This window comes from Nanorana parkeri, unplaced genomic scaffold (genome assembly GCF_000935625.1).
Source record: "Nanorana parkeri isolate BGI_ZX_2015 unplaced genomic scaffold, ASM93562v1 scaffold422, whole genome shotgun sequence".
Classification (NCBI taxonomy): domain Eukaryota; kingdom Metazoa; phylum Chordata; class Amphibia; order Anura; family Dicroglossidae; genus Nanorana; species Nanorana parkeri.
Genome location: NW_017306690.1, coordinates 735,086 through 741,085, shown reverse-complemented (window position 1 = coordinate 741,085; position 6,000 = coordinate 735,086).

Genomic DNA, 6,000 nt, shown 5'->3' with positions numbered 1-6,000 from the left:
GACAATTTATGAAAAATACTCTCTCCTGTGCCTCCTAAATGCTGGTTGTTACACGCCAGATTTTAATATGTGTATGTGACACTGCTAAACAATAAACATAGCATTTCTCTAAACAATAGCCATAAAGCTACTTTATTCTGTACAGCCTACAAATAGCTTTAATTAGCTCAGAAAATATTTTTTCAAAAGCTAGCATATCAAGAATTATTTTCTTTTCTGATAATAACAAGAATGTATTGTATGATGGTTCTTTGTTTTTAACTAGTGCTTTTGAAGTGTGTTTTGTTTTACATTTTTATATTTCACTGCAGGAAAAACACTTTTTACGTGCTGCCTGTCAAATATTCATTATTGAAATATATGATTTTGTTTAAACAAGAAACAATACAAAAGATGCCAAAACCCCCCAAAAAACGAAGTCCTTCTGTATCCCTTGAACAGGATGATATAGTATGCGTAGTTGCTTTTTAATTTTGTTTTCTTGCTCAAACTTTTTTGCACTAAGAGATTGCATTTTAATTTGACTAAGAGGCACTGCACAAAAACCCATTTTTAAAAATATTTTTGGCCTAAAATTGTTTGTGAAATAACAAATTAAAATAATCTCGTCTGAATATTTAAACCAGTTATCCAAAAATTCAAACCCTTTCTTGCAGCATCAACATTTCATTTGCTAATCTATTTCCCAGCAATTGCTGTCTCCATGGAGTATAAAGTGCTGAACATTTGGGATTGAGTATTATCTTGTGGTGATATATGTCATTTTTATGCATTAAAAAAAATGAAAAAAAATGGGGTAAATGCAATAAAATCTACAAAACATGATTAACATACAGATCAATAGTGCAACTACTGCCTTCCCACATGTCAGGATGCAAGGTTTCATCTTGGACTCTGACTTCTCTTACAGGCCCCACATCCAATCATTGTCTAAACCTTGCCACCTTAACCTCAAACCATTACTGAAATGTGCCCCCTCTTTACAACCCAGATAGCAAGCAATTGTGCTGCAAGTTTGAAAATTACTTGCTAAACTATTGCGGACTTGCCAAGCTTCACAATTTTGTTGCACAATTACAGCAAGTCTGCATTGCAAGTCTCCAGACCTGCAAGCTTGCAGAGCTCTTGCTAAGACCTGCAGGACTGTTGCTGTAGACTTGCCAAGCAAATTTGCTACAAATTCAAAAAGTGTCAACTAGAACTTGTGCTGCAAGTGTTCTGCAAGTCTACAACATGCCAGGAATGTGTGCAGCAAGTTAACAAGAATTACAATTTAACCCTGCCACAAGTTTGTGGCAAGTTATCCTTGCTATCTGGGAAATGACACAACAAAGAAACTAATTTCCTCTTCAGCTTTCACCTTGGCTATTGCAACTCCCTTCTCTTTGGCCTACCCTTACACCAGCTGTTCCAACTCAGACATATATAATTCAAAATACCTACAACAACATACAAATCCATCCACTGCCCCCAGCTATGTCACCAACCTTGTCTCAAAATATCACCCAAACTGTCCTCTTTGATCCTCTTAAGACCTTCTGCTCGCTAGCGCCCTTGTCCCTTGCTTGCCTCCAGGATTTCTCCAGAGCCTCTCCCATTGTTTGGAACTACCTACCCCAACCTGTATTGCTATCTCCTAATCTGTGTGTCTATAGGCAATCCCTAAAAACACATCTCTTCAGGGAATCCCATCCCACCTCCTCCTAAAAACTGTGCTACTATTTCCTCCATCAGCTCATGCCTCATAATAATTACCTTTTGTATCACTCGCCCTGCACCCTTTTAGATTGTAAGCTCTCACAAACAGGGCCCCCCTAATCATCTTGTGTTAAATTGTATGTAACTGTATTGTCCCTCTTTATTTTGTAAAGCGCTGCACATATATAAATCTTGTTTAGTAATATTAATAATAGTAATAATTATAAAACAGCATTTTCTAAAGTCATCTCAGAGGCACTTGCAGATGATTTCTTCATTCTTGTTATATGTTTTTCTCTGCTTCTTGCCTTGCTACTTCTGTTACTGGCAGCATATTTTTTCCACTAGAAATAATTCAGATATTTTTAGGGGGGCCATGCTCAATTAAGAGACCATGCTTTTTGGGGAAAGGTCTGCATTACTTGGCATACATACAATGTTTGGCACCACCACGTACATTTCCACATTTCTAGTTGAAAGTGTGAAGTTGTAGTAAATTCAGACCAACCCCAACAGTTCCACAGGCCTCCTCCTCTCATGTAACCTCCAAATCACTATAGAACTAAAACCATTCTCATGCAGCCAGCAGTAAGCTAGACAGTCATTTACCTTAAGCCCAGGTTTTTCTCTCTTACAGCAGCATGCTGGCAGAGGAGACAGCAGTCATGTTTCTCAGAACATTCTGCACACCTCCCAGTCTCTCAGCAGTGTCCCCTCTCTGTGCCCAGCTCTGCAAAAAGGAGAAGAAGGAGCATGGCTGAAAAGGGGCAGTCAATAAATGTCATTGTCGGGGAATTCTGAACATGGCTTCAGTCAGGCCTGGTAGTTATGGTCTTGTTCCCCTCAGCTCCTCTAACCCTATAAAGAGTTAATAAACAAGAATGAGTGGACATGTAAAAAGTATAGTTTGTTATGTGGGTAAGAGAGACTATGGTAGACTGAGTTATCTTTCTCCAAGTGTGCTTGTTATAGCTAAATAATGAGACTGTCTTCTGGAAATTCACACAATTTTGGATGTCTATAAAGTTACATAAATGTGTTTAGTTAGTATTAATTAGGGGTATGTCAGACAGCAGTAGGGTTGTCACCTGCCTGAGATTCACCCAGACAGGCTAGTTTTTGAGTCCTGTGAACACAAGACACTAGGTGCCGATACAGGCACTTTACATTTTTTGACAGAAGCCGCATCCTAGTAAACCAGCGGGCATCTGTAAACAGGCGCAGTCCGGCCCAAACATTCCCTCCTCTGTCTTTCTGAGAAATGCGCCCACCTCTTGCCCCCTGGTGAGACACTGCACAGCCCACCTGAGAGCCCACATAGCCCACCTGGGAGCCAGCATAGCCCACCTGAGAGCCCACCTTACCCACCTGAGAGCCCACATAGCCCACCTGAAAGTCTGCATAGCCCACCTGAGAGCTTGCATAGCCCACTTGAGAGTCCTTATAGCCCACCTGGGAGCCCGCATAGCCCTCCCGAGAGCCCACCTAACCCACCTGGGAGCCCGCATAGCCCACCTGAGAGTCTGCATAGCCCATCTGAGAGCTTGCACAGCCCACTTGAGAGTCCTTATAGCCCACCTGGGAGCCCGCATAGCCCACCTGAGAGTACGCATAGCTCATTCTCATTAGTCACTATGGGTTAACAACTCTTCTTCTTATCATGGTTTTCTTTTCTCCAATCATTATAAAACAGCATCAATGTGTTATTCATACAGTGACCTATTAGTATCCTATTATATTTAATGGAGACCTCATGATGTTCCAATGTACCCATGGGCTACATTCTGCCATCTACTATTCCTGATCGACATCTGCCCAGCAAGAGTAGCTGAAGTATATTACCATAGGCAGTGGGGAGGAAAGACTTGAGTCAAAATGTTATAAAATATTGATAATTAAATTTCAATTTATATGTGAAGTAACCCATGATAATCTATATAAATGTATGGAGCCGCACATGACAAATGGATCAAAATAGATGAAGTTTACTTTGCCCATTTGCACTCTTACTATGATTGTGCATACTTTGATAACAGGCTTTTTTTGTTTATTTATTAAACAGGCAAACAAACTGCTTAGTTATAAAATAATTAAATAAAGGCGACATAAGCCTCATATTGATCTCCATTGTATGCTACTACGAAGTACACCACAGGATGGCACTGCTGCAGCATGATTAACACATTGCACTGCACTGCCAAAATCCTTAGAATGCTATTTCATTTGTAGAATGCGGCAGTTTTATATTTCACTTTTGTTTTTAATTTAATTTCCTAATAAACATTCTAGTAGTGATGACTGAACTGATATGCCCAAACCAGGATTTACAGAAGATTTGGCCAGTTTGCTCAGGGCAAAAGTTTGCTGATTTACTAAATAGAAATGTACAAGAGCAAGAAAAAATAATATGAAGATAAATGGTGTGCATGCAGTGGGAGTTTGCATGAGTGCACAGATGCATGTCTTTCCTATTCCATGCATATTTTGCAGTCCCGGTCTGCAGTTGGTGAAGGGTGCAGATAGTTAATACAAATATATGTGAATATACAAATGAACCAATTAAGGAAAAATAATGTAGTAAGTAAAGGTTTTAAAATTTTAAAATGCTACAAAATGGAGACCTCCATATGTTTATGGTGTTGCCATAACCTGATCTCCTGTCAAAGCATAAATAGGCATACCTACAGAAATACAAAATAATACCATCTTTAATATCTAAACACATGAAAATACAATAGTACTAGTACAAGAAAACAATGATAAAACCAATTAAAAACTCACTAAAGAAGCCAGGAAGGGATACAAAAAAATGTGCAGAGTTGGAATGTGTGTATAACTACATAATATTCAGTGATCCAAAACGTATCATATAATGTAAACAGGATGCTCTTCAGTGAGATGGAACATGATGTCAGTATTCACAAAAATTGTCGGCATAGATGTAGTGTTTTGCTGTTGTTTACTAAAAGAATAGGACATTGGGCATCCATTGTTAAATCTTTATGTTCTTTTCTACTCCCAGATATTCCCTCATATGTAGCACAATGGTAAGTCACTGTTCCAGCATGCACATTGCCCAAAAGCGAGTACATATATGATGTCTCTAATAGATATCTCTCCAAAGTCACACAATGGAGATCACTGTAGGGTGTATCTGTGTATATCAAAGCGATTCCAAGGCAAAACCGTGCATCCTGGGAGGCAGAATTAGATATACAGCATATCTCCTGCACTCAAAGCTTATGTCTGCAGTCTAATACACAGCCCCAGTATGTTATGTTCTGGCCATTTCTATCAAATGTATCTTATGTATCCAAATGATTGAAATAGAATAGTGTATCATGGGAAGCAATAATGCACTTACCCCCTACTGCACTGAAGTCCACTATAGACAAACAGGTACCAAATCCATATCAAAATTACTTAGGCTCATATATTGTGAAATGCAACTATAGGTCTCATCATGTTCCCATGTGAAATTGTGTTTCATGAGCTCAGCGTGCAATGTGAATGAAAGCACCTCACTGCCCAACTTGCAGTCACAAGGTCAGTATACAATGTGAGGAGAGGCACCTCACTGCCCAATTACATAACAGTATACACTGAGTGGCCAGATTATTATGACCACCTGACGTTTGTAGGCAAATTAGCTATAATTTCGCTCTGAAGTTGCCAGAGGGCCAGCCCATTATAAATAGGGAAGCAGGTTGTTTACCAAGACAGTAGAAGTGATTTTTTTCTGAAGAAGCTTATCTGACTTCATAGTATCTTATGAAATCCAGACTTTTCTAGAAAATCCAAGGCTTTTTTACAAGTCCCTGATCAAGCTGGTACTTACATATGGAGCTGAGACCTAGCACCCACAATATAAGAGAAGTGCAGTTTTAGCAGAAAATCTGAAAAATATATATCCCACTCTTTTTGAAGGAGGTAAATGGAGCCATGGGACCAGCTATGCAAATGATCAGTTGCTTTAAGACTTTACTTTTGAACAATTTCACGTGGACAGGTGATGTTAGCTGGATGGATAAATGTAAATGTCCCATCAGACAAGTTTTAGAAACTGTGCTTGGAGGAAAATTCCCAAAGAGAAGACCTAACATATGAAAAAGGGATTCAATAAGTATAACAAGAATAACATTTAGACACTGGAAGGCAGGACTGGGAGGCATTTAAAAAATGGAACAGGCAGTTCCAACTAAGTGGCAGGAACTTTAGAAGAAGACAGAGACGCTCACTGGACTGTAGTGCAAGTTAATGAATAGAATGTGTCATTCTCTCTGTAGCCTTTACATAAACTCT